The sequence below is a fragment of the Hylobates moloch genome, unplaced genomic scaffold, assembly GCF_009828535.3.
Source record: "Hylobates moloch isolate HMO894 unplaced genomic scaffold, HMol_V3 SCAFFOLD_1, whole genome shotgun sequence".
Classification (NCBI taxonomy): Eukaryota; Metazoa; Chordata; class Mammalia; order Primates; family Hylobatidae; genus Hylobates; species Hylobates moloch.
This window is the reverse complement of record NW_026652276.1, coordinates 50,257,025-50,270,176: the sequence shown is the minus strand read 5'-3', so window position 1 is coordinate 50,270,176 and position 13,152 is coordinate 50,257,025. Positions and strand designations below refer to the sequence as shown.

Here is a 13,152-nt window from a genome sequence, read left to right as displayed (position 1 = left end):
TTATTTTAACTAAACAGGCCACCATGAGGACATCAGTCACTTTGCTGCCAGACCTTCCTGGAGTTGCTCCTTAGGGTACAGAGTGCTTTGTTTTACTTAGGCATGGGAAGCGGAGGGAAAGCTCAAGTGTAAAGACAAAGGTGAAGGAAGGCATAACCCTACAGCAGCTCACTGTGGGTATTTTCCTGCTGTAATAGATGACCATGTGTCAATGCACATTAATACTTGATGCGCACCATCGTTATCATCCTTTATGTGCACTTTCACAACATTGTGAAGCAGCAAGGCTGCTTTAGACAAGGGTTTACATGGCCAAGTGCAGTGGCTTTTACTTGGTGAAATTAGCACACATCCTGTCCTTACAACGTCAAAAAGGATGCTTCTGTTTATATTGAATAAACAGGCAGAGGTTGAGTCCAACCTTTTTTTAAAACACTATATTGTCTTGAGTGCATAAACAAGACTGACAAAATAGTTTTTCTTAAATGGCACACTGATGCATTCTGTATTCTGCTACTTGGAAACAAAGACTTAGCTTCTGTCATTATAAAAGACCCTTGAAACAGATCTAGAAGTGAAAGCTTATGCATTGTGGGATAGACCGAAGAAGAAAACTGAAGAAAATGCTTAGATCTACAAAGACTTCTGTTCATTTTTATTTTCTTTTTCTGAAAATTGAATACAAGCACTGGGAAGCATTATTTGCTCACACAATGCCTGACCACATGTGCAAGCCATTAAAAGGGCGTAGCTCCCCTGCCATTTTGATGCAGTCCAAAATAAAAATATAAATGCCAATGGAACAGTTTCTCCAGATATTCTCCAGCTGTCCCTTGTATCATTAATTTTCTTTTCAAGTACAGTAATTCACCCCTAACAATAACCTAAATAAGATTTTTGAAAAGGTCAGAAAAAATCCATGTTTAGAGGGAGGACAGTTCATGACAAAGGGGAATAAAGAGAAATTAGTATAGGAGGCTTGTGCAAAAATAAGGATCTGAAAGAATAATGACAGTCTTAATCTTGCAACATTTGAGGAAAATATTAAGGTCAACTTCTCATCATGATAATTTTTCACAAAGACTGATTACCAGAATTTAAATCAAAGTTCCACTGCATCATTAATTCACTTATTCATTCATTCCAAAAGCATGTATTCAGTCCTTGCTTTGTGTTGCATATTACATATGATAAAGGCATGTCAGGATATATATCAGAGAGGAGTGCTATCCTTAAGGAGATTATCATATAGAACAGTATACAAAATAATATGTACACGAGTAACTATATAGAGAGTACACGAAAGAAAAGAACAAGTCAAAACAGAAAGATGATGTTGGATGTGGCAGCAACATCTAAAATGGTCCTCAAGGGTCTTGCCTCCTGGTATTCATGCCCCTGTGTAATGCCCTACCCTTGAGTGTGGGCTGGAACTAGTAACTATTCTTGTAAAACAGGAGAAGTGATGGGCAGGGCTGGCTTTACGGGCATGTGACCAATGCACACAGGGCACACAGAGTCCTGAGCTTGGTTTAATGTTCTGTTGTCATCAACTTGATATTCTTAATCATTTTAGCTTTGAATTTTGTAAATGAAGTCAAGTGAGACAATAGATCAGAGCATGAGCTCTGTGAGCTGTGTTCAGTATGTGTGTCTGCCTCCTTCCCTTGCCACCTTGTTCACATAGATGGTTCTCAGTGCCTCATGAGCGCAGGATTCTGGTGACCCCATGAGTCATGGGAACTCAGTGAGACTCAAAGCAAGTACAAGGTAAGTGCTGTTATGGTTTGGCTGTGTCCCCACCCAAATCTCATCTTGAATTGTAACTCTCATAATTCCCATGTGGGAGGAACCTAGTGGGAGGTGATTGAATTATGGGGGCGGGTCTTTCTTGCACTGTTCTTGTGATAGTGAATGAGCCTCATGAGATCTGATGGTTTTAAAAATGGAAGTTTCCCTGCACAAGCTCTCTTTTTGCCTGCTACCATGCATGTAAGATGTGACTTGCTCCTCCTTGCCTTCTGTCATGATTGTGAGGCTTCCCCAGCCATGTGGGACTCTAAGTCCATCAAACCTCTTTCTTTTGTAAACTGCCCAGTCTTGGGTATGTCTTTATCAGCAGCGTGAAAACAGACTAATACAAGTGCATTACTTCTATGAGTAAGTAAGGAGGATGCAGATTGCCCCAACAAGATGCCTCTTCTGTTCAAACCAGAGCTTGCTTATCACAGAGAAAGATGGCAATAATGTCCTGAGAAATATGAATGACCAAGGAACGCTATCATACTGTTGCGTGTGTGTGTGACTTCCCTGGATGTGTGGAAGTTGACTTCCCTGGATTAGCCAACCATTTATACTGCAAATTATGACACTAGTGGAAAAAGACAGGGCAGACTGTATTTTCTTTTCCTTTCAGTCATTTCTTATCAGCAAGCAAAGGTAGGCAGAGTTGGTAGAATGTGTGAGCATCATGATGTGCAATAAAAACAGTTAAATTCGTTTTGTGTTAAGTTTCCACTATTCTTTAAGAATGAAATACACATGAATGTATAAGCTATGAGATACAAATTGTGTAATTTTGGTGATTCTATATAAAAATTAGATGCTCTTATATTTGCATCTAAACCTGGCATAGTACAATATAAAAATGAATGGTAAACTTATGCTAATTATTTAAAATTTTAACCTTTCTCTACTCAGAATGACAAAGCAAGTAAAAATCACCATAGGAAGTCAAGAAAAAGACACCAACAGAAGGAAGAAACTTCTTTCTTTAAAGGAACTTCTTCCTGCTTTTTGAACTAGGGACTTCATGTATTTCTTTTGCATTGGGCCCCACAAATAACAGGCCACAATGATGCTATGTTGCTTCCAAGACTAGATTACAAAAATAATACTCTGGCATCCACCTCTTCTCCCCCTCCCCCCACCTCCATTCTCTACCTACCATCTCTTTCTTAGGGGTTGGGGGAAGGGAGGAAATTTAAGCCGTTTTGTCAAGACACCTTAGCCAACAACCACCAAGAGCCTGAGTATTGCCAGCAGACGCATGAGTGAGCTTGCAAGTGGATCTTCCCCCTGCTGAGCCTTGAGAGAACTGCAGCCCTGGCTGACATCTTGATTGCAGTTGTAAGAGGAACCCTAAGTCAGAAGCACACAGCTAAGCCACACCCAGATTCCCAACCCACATAAACTCTGAGGTATAAACATTGTTGTTTTAAGCTGCTAAATTGTAGGATGATTTGTAATGCAGCAATAGAAAAGGAATACATTGAGATTCAGTGGAATGAGAGCTTCCTCTCAAGGACTGAGGAAGAGTCCTCTGACCTAAATCTTTTAGGATGAGCATTTCGTGATGGAGGAAGTGGCATCACAGGTAGAAGATGCTATGTAATCTAGGCCAGGACAACATTTCCCAAACCACTTTCTCACAGAACCCCATCGTAATCTTAAAAATTATTGGAAGACCCCAAAGAGCTTTTATTTATGCATTCTATACATATTGATATTTATCATATTAGAAAATGCAGTTGAGGCATTTAAAATTTGTATTTATCGATGGATTTAGAAACAATAACATACCCACCGCATATTGATATGGATAGCATTTTTATAAAAATGAATATGTCTTCTAAAAATAAATTCAGTGAGAAGAATGGCAGTGTGTACATTTTTGAAAACCCCTTTAATCCTTGGCTTAATACAACAAAGCTGGATTCTATACCTGCTTCTTCACTGAATCTGTTGAAGAACACATATCAAGTAGCCTCTGGAAAACTCCACTGTGCATTTGTGTAAGAATGAGAATAAAAAGGGCAAATAATACCTTAGTCCCTGGACCACACATTGAGATAAACCGATCTAGGGCATGGAGATGAGAGAGTCTAGAGCACATATTGACTAAACCATGTTGTAGAAGGAAAAATAAGGTTCTTCTCAGAAGGCTTGCATATCATACTCAATAGTTTATTTAGTAGAGGATTTGGCAGACATTATTTGCTGCCCATCCAAAAGCCATTTCTGCTCCCTTTCTTCCTTGCTAAAGAATCCTTGAATCTGTTCAGGTATTAGAAGGTCATGAGTTGTGGGAAAGCATGTTGATTGGTGTTCCCTTTCCCATGATTGCTATAAGCACACATATGTGACAAAACCATGGTGATGAAAAGAAATCAGCTGTGGTTTGTGGTGATAGCAAAGTGTAAGCTTTCATTGATACAGAGGCTTACTCCTTTCTGCCTTTAGTTATTGTGCTGCTTGTGCTTGCTGTAGCCTTCCTGTTTCAATGATGAGAAGGCTAAAGGAATCTGTGAGCTGACCCAGAGCCCGCATGTTGTTGACAAGCCACAGAGTTGCCCAACCTCTTTTATTGTTGAGTTATTTTGATTCAGGGAATTGTTGAAGATTCTGAAATTGTGAACTGACAAGCCCATGGATGTCTACAAAGAGTGAACTGATCACTGTGGGCAGGCCTTTGAGGCATCAGCGAGGTGATTATTAAGACAGTCAAGTTAAAGGTACTATGGGTCCGAACTACACTGGTGTCAACAGAAACAAAAAGAATACAGTAAATGTGAAAGAACTGTGGAGATAAATTTTTAGGACTTAGCAGCTGAGTAGATGGACATTGGCATGCACGGACAGGGGAACAGAAGGCAAGCATCAGCAATGGCATGGTTAATTGCTCGCCTGCATGATTAGAAGAATAGAACAGAAATACTGCAGGTTGGGGAGATGATGGGTTAAATTGGGACATACAGAGTCAAGAAAGAGATACCTAAAATAGAGTGCATGTGGTTGGTGCTTACATAAATGTTTGCTGTGATCTGGGACAGAAATGATCTGATAGTCATAGGGTTTGTTTCCTCATCTCCTTCACATTTTACTAAAATATTGCCTCCTTAGGAAAGCCTTCCTTGGTCATCCTATCTGAAATTGCAATATTCATGACCCACTTCCTTAACACTCTTGTCCAATATATCCTAATAAGTCCTGTGTCACTTCTACACTATTTTTTTAAATGAGCATTTATATTAAACTACATATATGCTTACTTATTTATCATGTTTTCCTAATAGAAGGTAAGCTCAATAATGGAACTTTCTATCTGTTTTGCTCACTTTGTAGCTCCAGTGCCTGGGACAATGCCTGATACTTAGCAGACAGTCAGTGAATATGTGTTATATAAATGAATGAATACTTGGAGGGTGAGAATCAGAACGGCAAAAATATTTGTCCATAATATGCCTAAAGATAAAAGTGGAAGCCTCAGAACTAGATAAATGCACTGTAATTGAATGCCGAATTCACAAAGGTACATCTGAGATTTATTAAGCATCAAGTCATGTCTTAAAAATTTTATATACATTTTAGGATTTAACTCTTATAAAAATCCTGTGGGTAAGTACTGTTGTCTCTCCCACTTTACAGGTGGAGAGGCTGAGGTTCAGAGAGATTAGGTAACTCAATTAAGGTCAAAAAGTTAGTCAGGGAGCTGGGCCTTTATATAAAACACCAAAATGAGCTCTTGTGTAGAACCCTTGAGAGAGATTTTAATCTAATGGCTGCAATTTTAGATTGTGTTCGGCTGTGGTATGTAGTTTTTCAAGGAAGATGACCCACAGCCTTTCTTGCTTTCTGGCTTTGTAAAAGGTAGAGATGACCACTTAAACACTGAAGGAAAATAATTCCTGACTTTGAAATCAGAAGATCATTCAGATAATATACTTACTTATAAACATCCTCTCTAATGTCTGAATAAAGCAAGAGTAAAAGATTGATTGAACAGCAACAAATACTTTAACAGTTAAAAATAAAATTAATTGGTCTGTTGGAAAGACAAAGCACTTTTAGCCCCATTGGTTTTCTACCTGAAACCAGAGTGAAGTGACCTGAAGGATCTCATAAGATATATAAGACTAGCAAGTACAGGAAAGATGATACTTTTCTTGAAGTCATATATTGTCTAAGTTGAAGTTACATGACTTAGAAGGTCAGATGTGCCATCTTTTCCCTTAATGCTTCAGAGATTCTCTTCACCAAGAAAATGACCACACACTTATTTCATTTAAAACAGACTCAGCCTAGGGATGGTTTTCCTCCTTCTATAAAAAAGCAGGCTATTAATGAAGATAAGGACCCTTTTGGCTTTGCAACACATTTTTAACATTTTACTCATGGACATGAGATGGAAAAACAAGATGAAAATGATTCTTTTATTGGGCATTCAATTAAAAAATGTCATGACTTTGCCATTAGTTTGTATAAATCCTAGAAATGAGTTTCAACGAGAGTGTGTTATTATGTTGGGAAAGAGACGGAAGTGTATAACCTTGGGCAGATCGTTTAACTTCTCTCTGCTTTACATTTACAAGCGGTAATACAAAGAGACAGGATTATATGATCTCCAAGGTCCCATCCAGCCCATTTAACACAGTATGATTATTTGAGAGGCAATTTAGTGTGGTAGTGAGAAGCCTGGGCTCTGGAGCCAGAATGCCTATGTTCAGATCTTGGCCCCCTTCACTTATCAGCCATAGGACGTGGTGTAAGGAATGTACCTCCTAACAGTTTCTCCCCATTTCCTCATTAGCAAAATCAGGATAGGAACACTCACAGGGTCCTTTTGAGTAGCAAACAAAGTCGTCTTTGTGAACAATTGCTGTTTATTTTGTTTTATAAATAAGCCTGTTCTTTTTTTCTCTAACAACAACAAAGTAACTTTCCTAAGATTCAGGATGGTATGGTATTTCTTGGTTTAAGCTCTTTATTTAATACCTACACTAGTATTCAAAGTATAAAAATAGATTAAAGCGCTAATTTTGTTTTTACAAACCCAAACAATTGGTTTGATTGTGTTAATACCCACTCACCTCAAGCCCCCAGTAGAATAAGTGCTAACAGGCAAGGCCTATTTAAATGTCTGCTTTGGAGTCAGATAAAGAATTTCTGTGATGAGCTAAGACACTATCATACAGGTAATCAATAATGACAGAACAAATACGTTCCTCCAAATCAGTATAAATAATAAATGTTAAAGATATAGGCAAAGATAAATACTTTTGAGATAAACTTTAAATAAGCAATTCAAAGAAAACTGAGATTAATGATAGTTATTATGTATATTCCTAATAACTTCATATAATAGATGTGCAAATTCTCTTTATATGAATGAGAACCTGGTGACTCAGGAAGGTTAAGAAATTTGCATAAGGCCACACAGCAGTAAGTGGACACACCAAAATTTAAGCCAAGCAAACTGATTTTAGCAGCTCAGCTCTTAATTAGACTGCTTTTAGCACAAAAAAACCAGTTTGGATTTTTTTTTTTTTTTTTTTTTTTACACAAAACCTGTGCTCTTTCAAAATACCAAGCTGCCTCATTAGATAAATCTCTCCATACATCCATCTGTTCGGCCCTCCATCCATCAATCCATTCAAACACATTTTTCTCTCTTAAATATGACCAGCAGGACTGAAGCTCTTGGTTCATGGTCAATGAATAAAGAAAGGCAGATTTTTACATTTAAATTTTGATATAGTGTGATTATCCCACACCTATGATTTGGCTACAACTCAGTCACAAATTGACCATCTATCCTGGTAACAGGGCCTTTTGTTAGTGAGAATTCTCTAGTTAGTTCTTGCTAACTAAAGACGTTTGCACCTCTTTCTCCTTTAACAAATCCTTTTTTTGGCCGGGCGTGGTGGCTCACACTCATAATCCCAGCACTCTGGGAGGCTGAGGTGGGCAGATCACGGGGTCAGGAGACCGAGACCATCCTGGCTAACACGGTGAAACCCCGTCTCTACTAAAAATACAAAAAATTAGCCGGGCATGGTGGCGGGCACCTGTAGTCCCAGCTACTCAGGAGGCTGAGGAAGGAGAATGGCGTGAACCTGGGAGGTGGAGCTTTCAGTGAGCCAATATCATGCCACTGCATTCCTGCCTGGGTGACAGAGCCAGACTCCGTCTCAAAAAAAAAAAAAAAAAAAAAAAAATCCTTTTTTTATAAACATGATTTGGAGTATCAAGAAAAACTAAAATTTAATGAGTATGTTTTTCATTTACAGTTCACAAATCTTAGAATTCCAGTTAAAATAACAATCTCAAATATAGTGTTAAGTATAATTCCTAAAATTTAAAGTTAGGTTATGACAAGTAGTCAAAGATTGAGCTGAAAAATATATTCATTCCCTTCCCTTCCACTCTCCCATCACTCCTCCATGGGGAAAAAAAAAATCACTAATAAGTTGCACATTGTAGGAACAAAAATGGATTTACCTTTTCTGTCTTCTTTTCCTTTTACTAATCTCTACATTGGTAGGTCCTATATGGAAAATCAATTTCTGCTTTATTCTTGTAAGCTTGGTTTTATCTTTCTAAATATATTCTTCTTGTCAGAACCCAATCAAGCATTTTGCTGTCTCCTATTTATAAATCATTGTCCTACTTTATAATTTTGGTTATGATTGTCTCTGGTTCATTTTCTCCTTTGTCATAGGCATTGTGGTTCTGGAGACCTGGAAGCACCACTAACTGTTCTCTCGATTTTCTGATGCTCGGCCACATCAACCTGTCATGCTAGTTGTGAGGAGAAGTCAAGGACCGTGACACAGCCAGCCAGTCTGAGGGGTTTTCCATTATCCTGAAGGAGGTGCCCTATCCTGCTTTTCACTGGAGGAGGCATGGATGGGTGGGTAAACACACCTGCCGTGAAGTTTCCAGTTCTATCCTCCTGCACGGCCTTCGGGGATAAGTGTGTTAGAAGATTGGTCAGTATCATTTGCCAACTTGATGGCGCTTCCTTTTTTAATGATCCTTAGTTTCCTCACTGTTTCCTGTCACAGGATTCAACTTCACTCCACATTTATCCTTTCTTACTGGGCACTGATGTTGAGAGCATCAGTCAGGGTATAATGTTATGTTGCAGTAATAAACACCCTCAATACCTCAGCGGCTTAAAATTACAAAGATCTTTTTTCTTTCTTTCTTTTTTTTTTTTTTGGTTTATGCTCTATATCACCCAGGGACCCTGGATGACAAAGCAGTCACCTACTTGAACACTGCTAATTATGACGTCAGAAAGAGGAAAGTTTGCAGAGTTTTGTATTGGCAATCAAACATTCAGCCACAGGTCACAGTCTAGAACCACACACATCAGTGTCCTCAACTGCAAAGTAGCCAGGAAGTAGCATCCCATAACACAGTCCTATGTCCACTGCTTTGGAGGTAGGAAATTGGAAATATTCAGTGAGTAGCACTGTGAGTAGGGCAGTAATTTCATTTTTTAATTAAACAAATGGAAGACGGCAGCTCCTCAGTTTTTTCTTCTATGGCTTACTTCTGATGTCTTATCTTAATTAATATATCCTGATATCTTTCTATTTCCCATTACTTAGTTTGTCCTTTTTCCCAATATCCTGTTATTTTCAGTAAATATTCTCTGTCATTATACCCAGCAGTCTAACTTTTTGCTACTTCCGTGTCTATTCTTATTCCTCAGTCCCAAATCCATTTTCTTTATGAGATTTATCTGAACTCCTGCAGCTCTTTCTGTCTGCATCACACAACTTAACCTTTAATTACTTGCCTACTGGGCATTCTACTTGGTTCTGCCTTTTATCAGCTGAATCGGAACATAACTTTCTCTCACCACCTCCCTCCCCTACTCCAAATTGACTTTACCTCCTGATCCCCTATTTGCAAAGTGGTTCCATTATTCTTCTCAGTGCTCAGCCTTAACATCTTCATTTCTGTTTGATTTCTAATCTCTTGCTTCTCATAATTGTGCAGTTACCAAACTCTCCCCCATGAACTCGACGTGCTCATGTGGATCAAATGACACAGTAAAAGTGAAAGCATGTTGTAGACTCCAAATGCAAGAGGATACTGCTCTCTATTCCTTCAATTATTTTTCCTTCCTTATTTATTTATTAATCATTCATTTATTCATGTACTTACTCAAGACCTAAGTGTTTTCTTAGAACTGTGTTTGTTACTGAGGAAGCCACAAATTAAATATAAGTCAGCTCTTCAAGAGGTTACATTCCAGTTAAGGAGATCGCATATCCATACTTCCAGGTAACTAAGTACCAATGTGATTGAAGCGAGGGAAATTGCTATGGGATATCTGGCCAACTGGATATTCTGCTGGAAGAGCAGAATGCACTTCAAAGACTAGCCAATAAAACTCTCATGTAAGATAGGTTTTTCTTTTTCTTTCTATCTAACTAATGAATAGAACCTCAGTGATTTAAGGAAAGGCAGCCACATGATATGGAAAGAGAAGGAGATGATGATGATATTCTGGAATGGTCTTGTACAGGAGGAAGTGAGAGTGATGATTGAATCATATAACTCCTGAATAAATATCTGGAATAAACATCTCCAGAATAAAACATCTGGAGGATTCTCAGTATACTTAGAATAAAATTGAGCCTCCTCATGAAGGCCTACTAGCACCTTTATGATCAAACCCCTTTTCAACTTTGACCTTCTTTCTTATTTTAGGGGCTCTTGACACACTGACCTCTGTCAGTTCCTTCAGCACACCAGGCTAATCCCCAGTCTTGTGCCTTTGGACCAGGGGTTTTCTTTGCTCAGAATACTGTTTCAACAGATCTTTGCATAGCTGGCTCTTGCTATTTGACTAAAATGGCAATCCTCAGAGGTACTCCTTAAATATCCAGTCTTAAGTAGCATCCCTTTCTCCCAGGATCCTGTTTTTCAGAACTCTGTTTTCTTTTTAAAACACTTGTTATCTGAAAGGATGTTGTCTGCTTGCTTGTTTGTTCATTTCTTTATTGTCTATTCCATCTCTCCCCTTCTCAGGATGTAAGCTGTTTAAAGGCAAGGACCTTATCTGTGTTGTATGCTGTATTCCCAGGGCTCAGACAGAGCATGACCTATCATATGTGCTAAATAAATATCTCCTCATACTGTAAAGCTTTCCTGACTCCAGTCTTTCTTTTAGGGACCATTACCAAGCCTCATTACTGGGTTCTTTCTCTTTAATGCCACTTTTACTATATAGCAAATGTTCTGGCCAGTGGGATGTTGCTAGAAGTGCAGAATGCACTTCTAAGGCAAGCCAAAAAAAAAAAAAAAAAAAAAAGAAAAAAAAACCTCTCACTTAAGTTTTTTTTCTTTTTTTTAAATTAATGAATAGAACCTCAATGGTTTAAGGAAAGGCAGGTCCATGATATGGAAAGAGCCTTGGCCCCTGCAGGACCTTGTGTTAGCCTGCCTGATTGGCGCCATCTTCTCTGACCTATGATGAGGGTAACAACTGTTTGTGTGTGTGTGAGAGAGAGACAGAGATAGAGATAGATGGGGGAGAGAGAGAGAGAGAGAGAAAGAGAAAGAGAGAGAGAGAGACCTCTGAGAATTTGGCACTTATCTGTTATGGCAGATAATATTGCTTACCCTATTTTTTATGTGACAACAAAATCTTCCATCATTTGGCTACATGTACTTTTCTAACCTTCAAGTACTATACACATTCTCAACCATAAACTGTTCTTTCTTTTGAAAGGACAGTTTTTCTGTCTTAATTCTACCTTAACTTCTGTCCTATAGCATTATGCAGTGAAAAGGACACGGACCTTGGAATTAAGTTTGAGATTGAACTCAAGATCCACCTCAAGTTAACAACATATATCCAGCATGTTACTCACCTCTCTGAACCTTGCTTTCCTTCTTTGTACAGATGGAGGAAAGTCATGACTAACTTACCATTCTGTTGTGAAAGATTAAATAAGATGGTGCACATGGCTTCATATATGTTCATTAATACCTTTCTTTCTGTTTCTTCAAGAAACTTCTTTCCCTTCTTTACACATGTAAAAGTCCTTTGAGTCTTACAAGTTCTTCACTATGCCCCAGGTTCTGGAGCACATTTGGAAAGAATGTTGACAGAACAGGTAAGAGCATGACCTCTGGGTTCAAATTTTGGCTTTGACCTTTAAGAGCTAAGTAAACTTAGACAAGTTACTTAACACCTTTGTACCTCAAGTTCATCATCTTTAAAACTGAATACTAATAGTACATCACTTGTACTGCTCTTTTGAAGGTTCAATGAGTTAAGGAATGCAAAGTCTTTAGAAGAGTGTAGTGCACAAAGTAAGCACTACAACAATAATACTTGGTTGTTATTTTAAAATTATTTTTTAAACCTTTCAAACCTAACCATCCCAACTCCTACTGACACTGCTGTTTTCTTTTTTTATTTATTTTTTTGAGGTGAGGTCTCACTCTGTTCTTGGCTCACTGCAGCCTCTGCCTTCCCCAGCTCAAGTGATCCTCCCACCTCAGCTTCCAGAGTAGCTGGGACTACAAGTGCACACCACCATGTCTGGCTAGGTTTTTTTGTAGATACAGGGTTTCACCATGTAGCCCAGGCTGGTCTAGAACTCCTGGACTGAGCAATCTACCTGCCTTGGCCTCCCAAGATACTGGGATTACAGACTCGTGAGACACCCTGTCCAGCCTCCTCTTTCTATACTTAAGATACTTGTTGTACCCATTGTATTGTTGTTTTCCTTTTAAAAAGAAAGTCTTCCTGACAAGTAACTTTGCAAGCTACAGTTTTTAATATCCACACTGTTCTATACCAACCCTTATAGCCAATGTTACAGGCAGCAAAAACAGAATTTAACTAAATTACATTTTAAAAAATGCAAGCCTATGGCCCTCATGCACTGTACTTTATTGCCATGTGGTTTTTGGTCCTTAATGCAAAGATATTTCCCCCCGTCTAACTTAACATTATAGTAGAAGGCTTTAATTTGAAATGGTGTCTTGGTTTATGGCAAACAAAAATTGAGGAAAAGACAGGCAATAGACAAATAACTGGGTTAAAGTTTTCAGCAGCCTGATTATACTAATGAAGGACTACAAGTCCTATTATGAGGATTTATAGGAAAAAAAGGCAAATATAACTAGAAAATTATTGGTTATTTATCAATTCTGTGAATAAAAAAAGAAAGAACAGAATTGGTAGTAGGAAGTCTTATAAGTAAATTTATCTCAGAGTCAGATTGGATGTTCTAAACCCATAATTATAACTGCTAGGCCCAAAATTGTGATATGTTGCTATTGCTTTGTACATTTTTCTCTTTGCTTCTCATTTGTGTTTTTAATCAATTAATTGTA

At 38.3% G+C, this 13,152-nt stretch overlaps 1 protein-coding gene across 1 annotated transcript in view; it reads right to left on the bottom strand.

Moving 5' to 3' along the window:
• The window catches only part of TMEFF2 (transmembrane protein with EGF like and two follistatin like domains 2), a 255,675-nt gene that overhangs the window by 84,541 nt on the left and 157,982 nt on the right, over nucleotides 1–13,152 (bottom strand). The gene's annotated exons all lie outside the window — the stretch shown is intronic.